Consider the following 19770-nt stretch of genomic DNA (forward strand, 5'->3'; position numbering starts at 1 on the left):
CCAAGGATGAGAAGGAACCGGTAATGGAGTGTACAAGCCTAGTTTTCTATTGTTGGGTTTGCTTTTAGCACACATGGTACACTCTCTTACATATCTAGAAACTGTCTCATTCGTTTTTGGCCAATAACAAAATCTTTGCAGCTGTACAACCATTTTACTTTCACCAAAGTGACCTGATATTAGAGAAGTGTGCGCTTCTTGAATTATCTTTACTTTTTCAGTTTGTGGAATGCATAGCTTCCCACAATGATATAAGAGTTGGTCCCTAATATGATAATCCAATTCTTCTACTCATTTGCCTTGAATTAAAGTTGCATATACATCTTTAAAATCTATATCTTGAGCATATTGTTCAATGTAGGTCTCATGCAATATTGAATTATGCTTTAGTATAGTAGATGCATTTATAATTGGTCTAGATAACATATCTGCAACTTTATTGTGTATTCCCTTTTTATATCTGATGACTAAATGAAACTATTGTAGAAATCCCATCCATCTATAGTGTCTTGATTCCTGCAACTTAGTTTGGGAGTGTAGATATTGAAGTGGTTGATGATCAATATGTATAACTATCTCTTTGCCCATTAAGTAATGTTTCCACTCTTTCACACTCTGTGCTAATGCATACAATTCTTTATCATATGTGGGATAGTTAACTACTGCAGAATTAAATGTCTCAGAATGATAACATATGGGTTTACCGTGCTACATCAACATTGCTCCCATGGCATCTATTTCAATCTCAAATGGTCTTTGAAGATCGGGCAGTGCTAGTACTAGTGATGTACTAATCTTTTCTTTCAAGGTGTCGAAGGCTTTCTGTTGTTTGCCTCCCAACTGAAACACCTTGTCCAATCCTGTTAAAGCATGTAAGGGAGTTGTAATTAAGGAAAAGCTAGAAATAAACTTTCTCCAATATTGTGCTACTCCTAAGAAGCTTCTAACCTCTATAGCAGATTTGGGTTTAGGCCAGTTTACAATGACTGCAACCTTAGAGGGATCTATCTTCAATTCACCACCCCCTACTATATGTCCCAAATAATTCAAATATGTTTTTCCAAATTCACATTTTGAGATTTTAACATAAAGTTTTTCTCTTTTCAAAACATCTAGTGTCTGCTTAACATGCTTTAAATGTTATTCCGATGTTTTGCTAAATATAAGAATGTCATCCAGATATACAATAACAAAATCATCAAGAAAAGGTCTGAGTACATCATTCATTACTCTCATGAAAGTAGAAAGAGCATTAGTTAAGCCAAAAGGCATAACCAACCACTCATACAATCCCGGCTTTGTTTTGAAAGGAGTCTTCCATGCATCTTGCTCTGCGACTCTGACCTGATGATAATCACTATGCAAGTCTAACTAGGAAAAATAAACAACTTTATTTAATTGATCTAACATATCATCTATGTGAGGAAGGGGATAACGATTTTTTATCATTATCTTATTCAATGCTCGGTAACCAATGCAAATTCTCCATGAGCCATATTTATTTTTCACCAAAATAATTGGAGACCCACATGGTGATGTGCTAGGTCTGATGAACCCCTTCTCAAGTAGCTCCTATACCTGCTTCTTGATTGTTGCATTCTCTAAAGCGGACAACCTGCACATTCTGATGTTAGGCAATGGAGCATCTTGTTGCAAATTAATATCATGCACTATTTCCTTTTTGGGTGGCGAACCTTTAGGTTCTTGAAACAATACATCATATTCTGAAACAACCTTTTCTAAATCAGTTTGTTGTTTAGCATCACAGCCCTCAAATACATTGGCTTTATCAGGTTTCTATTCCTTTACAACCTGTTAACACTCAGGTTGTCGCTAAAGCTCCTTAAAGGGATACGACCGAGGTAACCACAAACCAATCTTTGGATCGCAGGTCCTACCTACCTGTAATCAGAAAGGGCTCTCTCTTAATGATTTAACTTTTTTGATGATGATTTTAGGCTAGTTATATGATTCTTTGGGTTTTTGTTTAGGTTTCAGTGGGATGATTGATGTTTTCAAGTAGGGAGGCATGCATCGTGTGAGAGGTTTAAACCATTGGGCATGGAGTCGTGGAGTAAGGCTGCTGGTGCATTTTCTTGGTCATAAGAGGAATATAGAGCAGGATAGCTACTCATGAAACAATCTTTCAAAGCTAAAAAGGTTGAAGTGAAGGCTAAGGAATGAAGGATAACTAAGAATCTTTCATTCAACTTAACATAGGGAAGGTGAGTGAACTATATCTAGGAGGAGTCAAGAATTCCTAAATAACATTCATACATGAATGAAACAGAGCAAATACGAGCCATGAGGAATTCATATTTATGCCTGAATCAGAAGAAAACATATAGAAATCACAGAAACTGAGCATAGAGTGCAGCCACGCAAATTCTAAGCTAATATTTCTTTCTGTAACTTAGATGGTGATATATGTATGATATAAACATATATGAATTGAAAACAGAGGTAAGAAACACTTATTGGGCCATGTAGCAGTGCAAGAATTCTATATATCACTCTTCAGTCTTTAATAACACAACAGACAGTCCATCCTCCAAGCTTTTCAGCAGTCTTTGATTATAGAAAAATCTCAAAACATACAGTGCGAGTCCCCCAAGAGGATTATCAACCAACCAACCCTTTAAACAATGAATTAGGGTGGTTTATATAGGGAAAATATCTAAAATATCCATTACAGCAGATCTTAAACAGATCTGAGGGAAATGAGTTCTTTAATCTAATCTTGTCGTGAAATTAATGTAATAAGATATCTAAGTGTTGCGCTGGGGCAGTTGCCTCAAAAAATGAGTCGAAATATGTCCTTATGGCTCTGTGCGGTTCATTTAGCCATAACTGTGATTTGGGCTTTGATCCCCTGCTCTTGAGTGGTTTTGATGTGCATTAACTGTGATCTGAGAGCCTTTAAATGGCTTTACCGCTTTCTTTGACTTTGTTTGGGGGCCTTTACTGTTCACCTGCTTCGATCTGATACTCTTTGCCACTTCACTGATACTGTTCAAAGTAGTTGAGGCTTTGTCTCTCCTCTAATACTCTTTAACACTTAAATTGGGCTACTTTATCTTGATCTGATATGCTTGAAACTGTCAAATCGCCCCTTTTCTACCCTTTCAAGGCAAGAATGGCTGCTGCAAATGATTCTCGTGGCCTCTGGAATGCTATCAGTGCTGGCCGATTTGAATACGAACATAAATGAAGAAACCCTTTCAAAACTGCGAATTTTCAGGCCTGCTGGTGGCCAAGTGATATGAAGCCTTCCATTTTGGTCATTTTTTCTTGGTGATGTGCGATTAGCACTAAGCGCTAATCGTGCATTAGAAACTGCCTTAGTCTCTCATTTCGGACTCTCTTTGCTGCGATTTGCGCCTTTCGCGCCTTCTTTCAGTGATGTTGTCAACATGACATCAGCAGTGGGTCCTAGTACGGTAGTGACGTGCCAGGGTGATGTGGCAGGTTGACGTGGGAGTACGGCGTGGATTAAATCGGAGATCGACAATTGGCGGGGACAGGGGGCAATGGCTTTTGTATATGTGATGTGATGGGAGCGATCACCGATTTCACAAAGGCGATCAGGCATGCGGCTCTGCGATAATGGGAAATATTGCGTAAATGAATGGATCGCGATGCGATATTCTTTCGTGTGCGATAGACATATCGCGTCAGTGGACGAGAGGGGGGATATATATACAGGTATAGAAACTTGCGATTGCTGATCGCGAAATCGCATCGCCGAAGTGATATCGGGGAGATATAAAATGGGGCGGGCTGATGAATGAATGCTGTGACCTCCGACAGTAGTATCGCATTGGAGGAGAGGAAAACTCATCGGAGAAGGTTTAATGTGATTGGAAAAGGTCTTTTAAAGTTTTGGAAGGGTTCTTGATGCATCGGAATGAGTCTGCTAGCCTTTGAAGGGGGTTTTTGTGTTTTTGAAGGAGTCCAAACACCTTAGGAAGATCGTTTTTTGAGAAAAATGAGGGTTCTTACTAAGTTTCAAGCAAACTTAGTAATTCCCAAACATACTTATGGTTATATTTCAACCAGAGGAGGGGATATGTAAATAATGGGGATTTTTGCCATATATTTTTAGTATGGGAAGGGGAAAAATAAGGAGGGATTTACGTAATAGAGTTAGGAGTTAATATGAATGTTGTGAAGAAAGTGCTAAGTATGTAAATCTTAGGCTATTAAAGGGGAAAATGACTTGTATAAGAAATATAAGCATCTTTAAGCAAAGCAGATCTTTACTTAGGCAATGATATGGCAAATGATGAAACTTAAGAGATATCAAGCAGATCTTGACCTCTTTGGGGAGGTTAGTGAATGATTTGGGGAATAAGAAGAAGGGGGAGTTAGTCATGCATCGCTTGAAGTCCTCCAAGGGAAGATTGCCTTGCACTTGTGATCTGAATAGATATGACACTTGAAAAGATGAAATGGATCACAAGTCACGATTCTGCAACCACAAAACTACCTACCCGACCTACTCACCTAGCATTTTCTCTTCTTTTGGTTTGGGTGCACTTGAACTAGCATACCCAGCTTTTCATTCTTTTCTTTTTGTTGTCCTCCTATCTACATCTAGACTTATTTCATCCAAGGGCTCAGATTAAGCTGTTGAGCACCCTTGTTTCACTACCTATCTACAAATCTGCCAAGATTAAGCTGTTTGGACAGATAATTATTCTCTATATTCTACAACATGAAATTGAAACCTAGGGAGACCAAGATTAAGCTGTTTGGCCCTCCCTTAACTGAAAAAACTCACCAAAAATGGATCAACTCATCAAAAATGGAACATAGCAGTGGCACTTAGACTAGCACACTCTCATGAACAATTCTTTTGGCCTTTGTAGCAAATATGGAACATTGTAGCATGCGAAGTATGACATATTTGGCATGTAAAAATGTCGATCATGAAAGATGAATACCTGTTGCAGCAGGAGGCTAATAGTGGCTCCACTTGGGGATGGCTTTTCCTTGCGAAAAGCCAAGAACAACAGGTCAGACTGTCTTGATCTTCTATTGTTGCTGTGGAACTGAAAACAATTCTTCGTTGGCTGCTAAAAAACGGGGGTCTTTAGATCTGAACAACACTCTCCTCAACTGAATTACTGTGAACTATATTGCGTCACCTGCTTTCTTCTGCATGCTTTATATTACATACATTTTTTCTTGAGACCTACCTTCTGAAATAAACACAAAAAAGGGGACAAATTGGGGCAACTCCTCTCAATTTTGTCTTTGAACATGCTGTAGGTGTAACACAAAAACCGCTCCTCTGTTTTGATACTTATTGAATGAAGTGGGAAGCTTGATTTTAGTACTTATAACTGGATTTGATTTGATATAACCGCGCTGCTTGGTTCCAATCAATCGGATTGCTTATACAAAAGGAAAGAGCTGACATATATGAACACTAATATACAAATATATACACAGGGGCATCGTATCCCTTAAAAGGGATCTCGATAATGTTTCAACATTCGACCATTTACAGGGCCGTCTTCCACTGTGTTGTCATCTATAGTTTTGAGAAAATACGTGTTATTGCCTTGCACATAACTGATAACAAATGGGCCTATCCATAGAAAATCAAATTTTGCATGCTTTCCCTTGTCTTCTCTTGGTGAATCCCACCTTAGAACTTTGTTTCCAATGCAGAAATCCTCAGCCTTGGTCCTTTTGTCAAATTCTTTCTTCAGCCTCTCTTGCACAATTTGAACTCTATCATACACTTGTTCTCTGGTTTGCTGAAGATGAATGGTTTGATTTATTCTTCTTTGAACATCATTTGACTCAGCTTGGATTTCTTGTAACAGCTTGATGATAGGGATACCCAAGGAAGATGGAAATCTGGCCTCCATACCATATACTAGCTCATAAGGGCTCATCCCAATGGATCTCTTTGTTGAAAGTCTGTCTGCCCAAAGGGCATTTGTGAGCTTTCTATGCCAGTTCTTCTTGTTTTCTTCTAAGATCTTCTTGATAATATTAATCAGGCTCTTGTTGGATGATTCGGCCAAGCCATTACCTTGAGGGTAATAAGCTGTAGAGTGGCCTAAGGTGATATGAAATTTATGGCAAAAATTGATCATCCTTTTGGATTTGAAGGTAGCAGCGTTGTCAGTGATGATCTTCTCAGGGTAGCCAAATCTAGAAAGGATGTTGCATTCAAGGAATTGGATAATGGTGGTGTCATTAGCTTGCCTACATGGGATGGCCTCAATCCACTTGGTGAAATAGTCTGTGGTTGTTAGAATCCATTTGTGTTGGCCTGAGGAAGAGGGATGGATTTCTCCAATGAAGTCAAGACCCCATTGTTGAAAAGGCTTTTCGGTTGAGATGGGCTTAAGGGGTAAAGGCAACAGCTTTCTTTTGCCCTCAAAGATTTGGCATTTGTGGCATGAGGTAGCAAACTTCTTTACATCTGCAAACAAAGAGGGCCAATAGAAACCAGCCCTTAAAATTTTATCAGCAATGGACTTCCAATATAGATGTCCTCCACAGTCTCCTGCATGGAATTATTTCATGACATTGTTAGTTTCATTCATGGTTAAACAATTAAGCAATATGCCTTCATGGTTTTTCCAAAATAATGCACCATCTAAGACACAAAACTTTAAAGCCTTCATTTTTACAAATCTTTTCTTGGTTCTGGACAATCCTGGGGGAGCACACAGGTTCAACAATACAAAACAAATATCAGCATACCATGGGGATTGCAAGAAGGTTTCACTGATCTATGGAGTCGCCAGCTCTTGTTCATTGTCCAATTGGTTAATGTCTAGGGCTTGAAAATTTGTTTTGGACATCAGTTTGGCTAAACCTTGTCCCTTTATGAGCTTGGTTGGTTTTATTTCTATGTCATAGTCAAGGATGTTAGCAATCCACTTTCCTCTTTTTCCTTCTAATCCCTCTTGGGTTAATATGTCTTTTACAATAGTGTTTGGCACATAAGCAATCACATGTGAATATAAAATGTAAACTCGGAAATCTTTGATTGCTTTAACAAGGGCATAGGCTTGCTTCTCCATGATTTGGTATTTCAAAGGGGCATCCCTAAGGGCTCGGCTAAAAAAAGCAATTGGCTTTTCATTTCCTCAATCATCCTTTTGTAAAAGGACAGCAGCTATGGTGTGATCAGATGCAAAAGAAAAAATGATAAAATCTTTGTCAAAGTGAGGACTGGTGAGGACAGGGGCTTGGGTTAAGGAAGCTTTGATACACTCAAAGGATTGCTTGGTTTCAAGAGACCATTTTACCTTGGCATCCTTCTTAAGCATGTTTTTTAGTGTTATTATTAGTTCGGCCAAGTTTGGGATGAATCTCCTTAAGAAATTGATCTTTCCAAGGAATGCTTGCAATTTTTTTATGTTTCTTGGATATGGGATTTGTAAAATGGCTTGGATCCTTTCTGGATCTATTCTAATACCATCTTTTGAGATGATATGGCCAAGTAGTTTGCCTTCTTCAAGGCCAAAGAGAGACTTCTTGGGATTCAAAGAAATTCCAGATTTCCTACATGTCATGAACATTTTCCTAAGGTGTTTAAGGTGCTCTTGATCAGATTTGGAGAAGGGGGTTAAGTCATCAAGGTAAACAACTAGGAAATCATGGATTTCCTTGGCAAATGTAATGTCCATTTCCCTTTGAAAGGTAGAAACAACGTTTTTAAGTCCGAAAGGCATCTTCACATATTTAAATGTTCCCCACGGTGTGGTAAAGGATGTCTTGTCTTGGTCCTCTGGGTGAACAAGTATTTGATTAAAACCTGAAAATCCATCAAGTAGTGAAATCCTTGACGACCCCACTACTCTTTTTAGAATGTGATCCATTTTTGATAATGGGTAGTGGTCTTTTAGGGAGACATGGTTTAAGTTTCTTAGGTCCACACATAGCCTAATATCACCTGTCTTCTTTCTTGTGGGAACAAGATTCGACACCCATTCAGAAAATCTAATGGGTGCTATGATACCTGCTTGAAACATCCTCTTGACTTCCTTCTCAATCAAGGGGAGGAGCATGGGATTGATTTTTCTAAGTTTTTGTTTGAAGGGCTTTTGGTTTGGTTTGAACGGAATGGTGTGTTGGATTACTGAGGTGTCATAGGACTTCAAGTCCTCATAACTCCAAGCAAATACATCTTCAAACTCTTTGAACAAATCAACATATTTTGGTTTTTTATCAGGTGGCAAAGATTGAGATAGTTTGATCATTTTGGACTTCTCTGCTGTCCCAATGTTATGTTCTTCTATAGCAACGTTTAAGGGCTGCATTTTTGGCTTTTTGGGGACATCATTAGCGTCAAACATGTCTTCTAATGGAGTGAGGCCAATAGGAATAAAGTTATCCTTTAGATCAATGATCTCGGCCTCCGTTTTGGCTATTTCCTCCAAATGCATTTGTTTCAGCTCTTCTATGTTTGCATTGTTAAGAACAGTTGGGTTTAGCATCTGTTTGGTTGTTACAGCTATTACAGCCTACTGATTTTCATTTGTTTTCTGTTGTTCATCCGTCATAGCATCCATGTCAATGTTGATATTTGAAAACTCATGCTCAAGAGTGAGGAAATTGTTAATTTGTTCATTGCTTTCAAATACTTGCCAATCTTTAACGTTATTTGGGACAGTAGGCCTATGTTTTATTTCAGAAGTGAAATGGTTATTTGGCTCAAAGGGGAGCTTGCATGTGCTAGCAAAAGTGGCTAGGCTGTGAGCATGTATGTTATGATTTCTTGAAACCTTGGCAAGCTTGGATTCAGTGAATGCATTGAGTATATTAGTGGCAGCAGTCCTATAGGCTCTCATTCTATTGTCGTTAGTAATAAAGTTACCTTTCATTTGTTGGATTACTAGGTCAAAGTCACCTAGAATAGACACTTTGGCAGCTCCTAATGCTTTGAACAGCTTAAGGCCTAACAGGAGTGCCTCATACTCGGCCATGTTGTTGGTGCATTTGAAATTCAGTCTATATGCATGGCCTTCTGCATGATTGTTGTGTGTATTGTGAATCCATACACCTACCCCTGCTCCTAACTTATTAACTGAACCATCAAACTCTAAATACCATGTGATTTCTTGCTTGTGGTTAGCATTAAGAGTTTCAGTCATTTTAGGATTGGGTGAACCTAACTCTTGTGTTTCGGGAGGTTCTTCTTGTGTGCTGGTTGCATTGGCTGTTGTGACAGTCTCATGGGTATGTGCAACCGATTCTTCTTTGATGTGTGCTTGTTGTTCTAGAGCCAAAGGCTTGACATCAGTTAAAGGGCAGCTATCATCATTAAACAAAATAAATGAATCCATATCAGTATGGATTGAGTAGATGGGGAAGTTTTGTGGATTATTCTCGCTACTCACCATATATTTCATGAGTGTTTCTCTATATATTCTTTTTGGTTGCCCAAAGACTGATATAGTGGCATAAGAGAGGTCTAATTGGAGGGATCCTTGGAGTTTTGCTCCCCAAGATCTTTATAGGAGCATGCCATACTTTGGTGGAATGTCAGCAACCACCACATCCATGAGGATTGTCTTATTAGGATATTGGACCAAGGAGACACACAAGTCTTTGATTAGGACTAAACACTTGACTTGACTTGAGTCAAAAGAGAATAAGTCTTTGTATGGCCTGGTTATGTCAAGGTTTAGTCTTTCCATTACCGCTTTGGGCATAAGATTGTGTGATGCACATGAGTCAAACATTGCATTATGTAAAATTTTATCATGGATATGCAAACAGATATAAAATGGCAAAACTGCTCCATTGACTATTTTTTCATTGACTTCTGGGCCAAAGAGCAGCTCTGGGGTATCATCTAAAAGATTTACATCATCCTTAACCTCTGGCATTTGCAACGATCTTTGTATTTGCTACCTATAAACATCATGCTTGGCAAGTTCTGAGAGGGGGATCGATATCTTAAGTTTTCCAATCTCTACCTCTAAATTAAATGGCTTTTCTAGTGGAGTCTTGGTGTTGATGATGGAAGATTTTTCTTTTTCTTTTGAATTATCAGTGATGGGCGCAATTGCCTGCGTTTTTTCAGTTATGGGCAGGCTTTTTGGAACGTTGTGCACATTTTCCTTTGAGGGAAAAGGCACGAAAGGCTGGTTTTTAGAAGGCTGTTCGATAGTTATATCATCTATGGTTACGTGCTGTGGGTTTGGGACAGATTGTTCAACGTGTTCTGTTATAACAGCCTTGCCTTTGATTTTATCGGGCTATTTTTTTTCCTTTGGTTTGATGGGCTGGGGCACATCAATTGTTCTGGTTCTTAGCTTATATTGTTTATTTAACTCATAAATGGCTCGGTCATAGGCTTGTTCAAAGTCGAAAGACTCTTGGTTTTGGAATTGATGCATATTATCATTATTTTGGTCTTCTTTAGTTAAGGAGACATGTTGCTCGTTCTTCAAACCCATTAGGTTTATGTGAGTGTCTTCTATAGGCTCATTAGTTATTGATGTCTCAGCGTAATTTTCTTGGAAAGGAGGCCTTATTTCACGGTCTGGGCTCACTCTTCCAGTGTTTGGGTTTTGATTCCTTCTGAAGTTCGGGTTCCTAACAGCATTGGTTTGCTACCCGTCCCATGATGATTTTTTCTGAATGTTGTCCACTCTGTCTACCACGCTATGCATGCCACTGATAAGGGCATCCAACTTTTGGTCTATGGCTGAGGGTTCTTCCTTAAAGGTCGTTCTCCTCTCTGTTCTGGCTTTGTTTCTTTTGGCAATTAAATTTGCCTCCACAGTGACAGCCACATTTTGCATTTCGGCAAGGCTGTTAGGGGCTCTTTCCTTTAACTCGTAGGCCATATCTGGGTCAAAACCATCAGGGAATTTATACAAGGCCAGGTCAAGCGGAGGCCTTAAGTTCTGTGGTATTGCATTATAGACATTATTGAATCTTGCACAATAGTCCAAAACAGACTCTTGAGGGCCTCTTTTAATTGTATCGTATTCGGCTAGTATGTGCAAGGGGTCTTTCTTTTTCTCCCATCTGTTGATAAATGACTGGTACAAGGCTTCTGGGTCTGCTATGGAATTAGCTGGGAGTGCTCTAAACCAAGTCCTGACATCACCTGTCAAACTTTGGACAAAAATCTTCATTCTCACCCCATCATCGTCAATCTCATAGCTTTCAAAGTAATCTTGCATTTTCTTTGTATGCTGAAGGGCTGTGCAAGCACTTGTGCCATCAAAATATGTTATTTTAGTCTGGTAATCCTGAGGCATAGCCCCGAGGTTAGCAGGCAGCTGTAGGGGTGCATATCTATTAGCCATATTAATAGGTATAAGTGGAGCAGCAGGGATAAATGGAACGACTGGAACAACTGGGATAATAGGAGTAGTAATGGTAATAGGCACAGTGAATGAAGGTGTGGAAAAGGTGCTTGGAGAGGTGGATAAAAAACAAGGGGAACTAGGGGTTGAACGAAATAAAACTTTGACAGGGTTGGAACACAGCTTGGCCGAACTATCTGAGGACTAGAATCAGCATTGCTCTAATTTTTTGAGGTTTCTTGGGATTAAATTCAGATTTTCAAAAACAGCTGGAGGATTTTGGTCTGGATTTGACCTTGTATAACGTGAATTCCTTTTAGGAGCCAGCTTCTAACTTGTTTTTTGAGGATTTTTGTAAGAAAAATGGATTAGAAGGAAACTTTTGAAGGTCAGATTCGTCCCTAGTGGAGCTTTAGTGTTGACTTTTTGAGATTATCTGAGGATTTCCCCAGTGGAGTTGTCATTATGTTAACACTCAAGTTGTCCCGAAAGCTCCTTAAAGGGATATGGCCAAGGTAACCACAAACCAATCTTTGGATCGCAGGTCCTAGCCTACCTGCAATCAGAGAGGGCTCTCTCTTAATGATTTAGCTTTTTTGATGATGATTTTAGGCTAGTTATATGATTCTTTGGGTTCTTGTTTAAGTTTTGGTGGGATGATTGATGTTTTCAAGTAGGGAGGCATGCATCGTGTGAGAGGTTTAAACTATTGGGCATGGAGTCATGGAGTAGGGCTGTTGGTGCGTTTTCTTGGTCACAAGAGGAATATAGAGCAGGATAGCTACTCATGAAACAATATTTCAAAGCTACAAAGGATGAAGTGAAGGCTAAGGAATGAAAGGCAACTAAGAATATTTCATTCAACTTAACAGAGGGAAGGTGAGTGAACTATATCTAGGATCAGTCAAGAATTCCTAAATAACATTCATACATGAATGGAACAGAGCAAATGCGAGCCATGAGGAATTCATATTTATGCCTGAATTAGAAGAAAACATATAGAAAACACAGAAACTGAGCATAGAGTGCAGCCACGCAAATTCTAAGCTAATCTTTCTTTCTGTAACTTAGATGGTGATATATGTATGATATAAACATATATGAATTGAAAACAAAGGTAAGAAACACTTATTGGGCCATGTAGGAGCGCGAGAATTCTATATATCACTCTTTAGTCTTTAATAACACAACAGACAATCCATCCTCCAAGCTTTTCAGCAGTCTTTCATTATAGAAAAAACACAAAACATACAGTGCGAGTCCCCCAAGAGGATTATCAACCAACCAACCCTTTAAACAATGAATTAGGGTGGTTTATATAGGGAAAATATCTAAAATATCCATTACAGCAGATCTTACACAGATCTGAGGGAAATGAGTTCTTTAATATAATCTTAACGTGGAATTAATGTAAGAAGATATCTAAGTGCTGCACTGGGGCAGTTGCCTCAAAAAATGAGTTGAAATCTGTCCTTATGGCTCTGTGCGCTTCATTTAGCCATAACTGTGCTTTGGGATTTGATCCCCTGCTCTTGAGTGGTTTTTATGTGCATTAACTGTGATCTGAGAGCCTTTAAATGGCTTTACCGCTTTCTTTGACTTTGTTTGGGGGCCTTTAATGTTCACCTGCTTCGATTTGATACTCTTTGCCGCTTCACTGATACTCTTCAAAGTAGTTGAGGCTTCGTCTTTCCTCTGATACTCTTTAACACTTAAATTGGGCTACTTTCTCTTGATCTGATATCCTTGAAACTGTCAAATTGCCCCTTTTCTATCCTTTCAAGGCAAGAATGGTTGTTGCAAATGATTCTCGTGGCCTCTGGAATGCTATCGGCGCTGGCCGATTTGAATACGAACATAAATGAAGAAACCCGGTCAAAACTGCGAATTTTCGGGCCTGCTGGTGGCCAAGTGATATGAAGCCTTCCATTTTGGTCATTTTTTCTTAGCGATGCGCGATTAGCGCATCGAAAACTTCCTTAGTTTTTCATTCCGGGCTCTCTTTGTTGCGATTTGCACCTTTCGCGCCTTCTTTTAGTGATGATGTCAGCATGATGTCAGTATGACGTCAGCAGTGGATCCCAATATGGTGGTGACGTGGCAGGGTGATGTGGTAGGGTGACATGGGAGTACGGCAGGGATTAAATCAAAGATCGACAATCGGCGGGGACAGGGGTCAATGGATTTTATATATGTGATGCGATGGGAGCGATCACCGATTTCGGAAAGGCGATCAGGCATGCGGTTGTGCGATAATGAGAAATATTGCGAAAATGAATGGATCATGATGCGATATGCTTTTGGGTGCGATATCCATATCGCATCGGTGGATGAGAGGGGGGATATATATACAGGTATAGAAACTTGCGACTGTCGATCGTGAAATCACATCGTCGAAGTGATATCGGGGAGATATAAAAGGGGGCGGGCCGATGAATGAATGTTGCGACCTCCGACAGCGATATCGCGTCGGAGGAGAGGAAAACTCATCGGAGGAGGTTTAATGTGATCGGAAAAGGCCTTTTAAGGCTTTGGAAGGGTTCTTCATGCATCGGAATGAGTCTGATAGCCTTTGAAGGGGTTTTTTGTGTTTTGGAAGGAGTCCAAAACACCTTAGGAAGATGGTTTTTTGAGCAAAATGAGGGTTCTTACTAAGTTTCAAGCAAACTTAGTAATTCCCAAACATACTTATGGTTATATTTCAACCAGAGGAGGGGTTATGTAAATAATGGGGATTTTTGCCATATATTTTTAGTATGGGAAGGGGAAAAATAAGGAGGGATTTACGTAATAGAGTTAGGTGTTAATATGAATGTTGTGAAGAAAGCGCTAAGTATGTAAATCTTAGGCTATTAAAGGGGAAAATGACTTGTATAAGAAATATAAGCATCTTTAAGCAAAGCAAATCCTTACTTAGGCAATGATATGGCAAATGATGAAACTTAAGAGATATCAAGCAGATCTTGACCTCTTTGGGGAGGTTAGTGAATGATTTGGGGAATAAGAAGAAGGGGGAGTTAGTCATGCCTTGCTTGAAGTCCTCCAAGGGAAGATTGCCTTGCACTTGTGATCTGAATAGATATGACACTTGAAAAGATGAAATGGATCACAAGTCACGATTCTGCAACCACAAAACTACCTACCCGGCCTACTGACCTAGCATTTTCTCTTCTTTTGGTTTGGGTGCACTTGAACTAGCATACCCAGCTTTTCATTATTTTCTTTTTGCTGTCCTCCTATCTACATCTACACTTATTTCATCCAGGGGCTCAGATTAAGCTGTTGAGCACCCTTGTTTCACTACCTATCTATAAATCTGCCAAGATTAAGCTATTTGGACAGATAATTATTCTCTATATTCTACAACAGGAAATTGAAACCTAGGGAGACCAGGATTAAGCTGTTTGGCCCTCCCTTAACTAAAAAAACTCACCAAAAATGGATCTACTCATTAAAAATGGAACATAGTAGTGGCACTTAGACTAGCACACTCTCACGGACAATTGTTTTGGCCTCTGTAGCAAATATGGAACGTTGCAGCATGTGAAGTATGACATATTTGGCATGTAAAAATGTCGATCATGAAAGATGAATTCCTGTTGCAACAGGAGGCTGACACAACCATCATAATTTTTTTTTGCATGAATTTACAATTCGTTTCATATGCCCTGAGTTTGTGAGAGTATAATTATTCTCGAGCTTATGAGCTCTTACAATATATTCGATTCCATCTTTAATGAGTAGATAATTGTTCTCAGCTCTATAGAAAATAGCTTTTATATCATACAAGTAAGGACTTCCTAAAGCAATTCCACATATATCTAAAGGGACTATATCTAACTCAACCTCATCTACAAATGCTGACCCAAAAGAAAACTTAAGTTTACATTGTCTAGTCACTTGTCGCTTTGCTTTACCACATAGCCAACCTAATGGATATGGTTTCTTGTGAGGTGTAGTTAGTAATCCCAACTTCTTTACGATTGCTTCAGAAATTAAATTTACTTGTGAGCCATTATCAAACAAAGTATCAATCTTTTGATGATGGGAAATAGCTCGAATATGAAAAAGCTCACGTCTTTTCCTCTCATTCTCTTCATTATCAGTAGATTGTGTGGAATTACTAGTAGATGCTTCAGAATTTTTACCTTTTATACCTGTGGTTGCGATTGTTGCTTCATCTCTTGAGTCTGATCCCAAATCCTTTTGAATTGCTACAACAGTCTTCTTCTTCTTGCCCTCGAACTTCCTAGGTTTCAGCTCGAGATGCAGAATCCAACAGTGTTCATCATCGTGCCCATCCTTCTTACAGTGAGTGCATGAGGACTTTCTCTTCTGTACAGTGTTTGTCTTCCTCTCTTTCCATTTCTGTTTTATTTTCTCCTTATTTTTGCTTGCAGTGGGTTGGGATGATCCCCCAACTTCTGGGTTCCCATTCTTACCTCTAGCTTCTAGATGCGTAGCCTGAACGGATACCTCATCTATGCTAGTGGGATTAAACATGAGGATAGTGTGCCTCATGTAGCTGTGTAGACCACCTATGTACTTCAACAGAGTCTCAGGTGAGTCTAAAGAAATTCCTAGAATCAAATCTCTTTTCCTAAATTCTTGAGTGTAACCTTGTACACTTTTCCCTTTTGGTTGTCGAAGAGTTTTCTAGCTCATCATGGCTTGTTGCATGTAGGCTAGTGGATAGAATTACTTTTTAATTGCAGAAACAAATTCACTCTAGATAGAAAGAATCTTACCATGTTTCTTCATGTCAACTTGTGTCCTGCCTTCCCACCATACCAAGGCAATGCCTCCAAGGTGTAGGCTGGCCAGCTGAATCTTACTCTTGTTTGAGTCAATGCTCTGCACTCTGCAATAAACATCAATCTGTCTGATCCAATTATCCAGCTTCTCTGCATTCAACTCTCCATCGTATATTGGTAAATCAAATTTAACATATAATTTAATCAAAGATGTCTTCTTTTTATTTTCGGGACTATTAGGAGGTGTGAGAAATTTTTCTTCTTTCCCTTTGCCTTTCGAGTGGTCATGGAGGAGAGATTCTTCTACTCATTTGTCTTGTTTGGAGCTTGATGAATCTTCATCTCTATGTTTCTTATAGTCCCTATACATTTCCTCCACCATGGATTTCATGGTCATAAATCTATCCATGAACTAGGGGTCTGATTCCAAGGGATTTTCTTCTGACATTTTCCTCCTAGAATAGACTCTTCCAATTTCTGGGTTAGTTTTAACTAATTCTCCTTCTAATTTTTGCTTCGATCTAGTTAGCATTCAACAACAAAATCCAGCACACGCTTGTCTAACCTTAACAAACCTAAGCTATGATACCACCAGATCTGGAATTTATCTAGGATGAAGAATGAAAGCTATTACAGACTCATGTGCATGGATATGCCTATGTTACTTATGCAATCGATCGATAAGATTTCTAGAATACATAGACACTGAGGCAATTAAAGAAAACATAATAGTCAAACATGTAAACAAACAAGTTTAATAATGAGTTCACCCAATGCTCTTGGGCTACGTCTCCTTGCCCAGCCTTTCAGTGGTGGCCTCTCTATTATGTTTTCAAGCAGATTTTCTACAACAGTGAGCTCGATTTGAGTCTCACTAATAGAATGAAGTCAATTGGAATGGAGTGCACAGACTCTCCTTACTGAAACTTGACCTCTAAGGGTCACAGTATTATGATAGGCCTATGCCGAGGAGTTTGTTTGAACCTCTCAAGCCTTCAATGGAGTACACAAACTCTCTGACTCTCTCTCGCTCTGTCTGGCTCGATACTACCTTCAGGTAAGCTCGGCTTCTACTCTCTGTTCTCTGCTATTAGCTTTCTGAATATCTGTGTGTTGCCCATTTCTTGCTTTTGTTAGTTCATGGCTTTAAAGCTAGTCTGTCCTTTGACTGCTCGTTTCTGCTTCCCGGACTTCTAGTTTCCTTTCCTCTGTCCATTCGAATTCCTCTGCTCTACCTCATCATCACTAAGTAACACCTCGCAGGGAATTGGCCACCTATTTGCTAACGAATTGGGTGTCAGATTCCCTGAATCATACTCGAATGGCCGTTAAATCAGTTTTCTTCAAGATCGCCTAGGAACACGAATCATTTTCCAACTCATCATCTACGTCAGATGTCAAATCGCTATCATCTTGCTTTTTAACTTGTCAAATCCAGTCAGTCATTGAGACACATCTCCGTCGTCGATCTGGACCCCCCAGATCCTACGACCATCCTTCATATCAAGTGGACAAGTCGCATGACATTTACCCGTCTGATGCGGGCATTTTCTCTCTCTTTCGCCAAACGCGTGTCGCTCGATGTGTGGCATTGGGCGAGACTCAATAAAAACTGCTTACCACCTTGAAGCCTTCCAATATCCTGTCGACTTTTGGGAATCCCGTGCTATAGAGCTGAAACAATTACTTTTCCGAATTTTATAGCGTTTTCGGGTTCGGGCACTTCGGGGCTTTCCTCCACTGAGGGGGATGCCCTGTGATAAGCACACTAATCGCGTATCAGAATCCACCTCTGTTTCTTGATCTGGCCTCCCATTTTACCAGTTTTGTGCCATTGCACTTTACCATTGGCCAATGGTCTGCATGCTTGATTGAGTGTCCTCGATGCTCTGCTCTGGCCACAACTGCAATTGTTATGAGTATTCCTTCTGATAGCTTTGACTTTTCTACGACTTGAATCTTTTAGCATAATTTGAAACAGTCATGAAAACTTAGAGAGTTTTTAAGATCCAATCCAATGATCTCTTCTTGGGCTTGATGTGCAAGTACACCTTTATTCAACAAGAAAATCCTTAAACAACTTGTTCTAATCTACATAATTTTTCTGTCTGTCTTGTGTTACCTTCATATTCTTCTTGATTACCTACATTTCTTATTCTATTTATGGTAACATGTCTAGCCCTATCAACGCCATGTTAACTGGATCACTCCAACTAATGGGAATATTACAACTTCGCCTATAGAGTGCCTCAAATGGTCTCATCCTTAAAGATTCCTGATACCCATTATTGTAAGAAAACTCAACCAATGGAAGATACTCCTATAACCTCCATTGTTGATGCAGCACATACATCTTCAACATGTCCTACAATATCATGTTGACCCTCTCTATTTGTCCATTTGTTTGCAGATGATAAGTTGTGTTGAATGCCAACTTCGTACGCAAACTTGCAAATAACTCTTTCAAGAATCTATAAGTGAACTTTTCATCCATGTCTTAGACAATTTTCTTTAGTTCGCCATGCAACCTCACTACATCTGTGATGAAAACATATGCTAAATAATTAGTTGAATAAGTAGACTTCACTAGAATGAAGTGTGCTACCTTTGTCAACCTGTCCACAAAAACCATGAGAGAATAATGTTGTCTAGATGTACTCAAAAAATTTGTAATAAAGTCCAAGTAAATGACCTCCCATTTCCACTCTAGAATTAGAATCGGATGTAGTAGACCACATAGATGATTACATTATTATTTTACTTGTTGACAATCCAAGCACCTAGCCACAAACTCTACCAATTCTTTCTTCAAGTTTAGACAATAGAAAAACTTATTTACCGCTATCAATGTCTTCTCATATCCTACGTGACTTATATATGACTTACCATGAAATTAATTCAAGATAAGCTGCTTGAGCTCAATGTCTTATGGCACATACATCACGTCCCTAAATCTGACTAAGGAATCTATTGTGAGACAGTAGTCCACATCCTCATCACTTGTACCATGCTATAACTTGTTCATAAGATCCCTATATTTGTCATCCTCCTAACCTTCCTGCAAGATATGATCCTATAAATATATCCCATTGGAGCTTATATTTGTTATATGTTTTACATTTATCCTCTTGCTAAGAGAATCTGTAACCCTATTCTCGTTACCTTTAATGTACCTGATCTCAAAGTCAAACTCACTGATCATGGCTAACCATATAGCTTTCCTAGAATTCAGATTAGGTTGGTCAAATAGATACCTCAATCCACTATGATAACTCATCAGTAAAAAATTCCTTCCAAGAACTCACAAAAGGTACGTATTGCATCATTATATTTAGAACCCAATCAGTTTGTATGGTATAGATGGCTTTGTTCTCATAAACCACTTGTCACGCGTATTGGCATTATGATATAGGTGTTGTCCTTGATGGAAACTCACAGAAGTGATAATTCATAGTGTAAGAGGTTAACAAAAAAGGATTAGAGATCAAACTCCATAGATTGAAGAAAGAGAGATATACGCTGATTCACTTTGTCAAAGTAGTGTATACACGTAGGCACACAGAACAAAAAAAGTGTATATGTATACATGCACTCCCACAGGAGGAAAAGAGCATACATGTTGGAAAACCAAGGTTTTGGTTTGGGGTATTTGGTCCAGGGTATTTTGGGTCCAAGGTATTGCTCCAAGGTATTTGGTCTAAGGTATTGACCATAGG

The sequence above is a fragment of the Pinus tabuliformis genome, chromosome 6, assembly GCF_031772625.1.
Source record: "Pinus tabuliformis cultivar Carrire ecotype Pingquan chromosome 6, CPIR1, whole genome shotgun sequence".
NCBI classification, from domain to species: Eukaryota; Viridiplantae; Streptophyta; class Pinopsida; order Pinales; family Pinaceae; genus Pinus; species Pinus tabuliformis.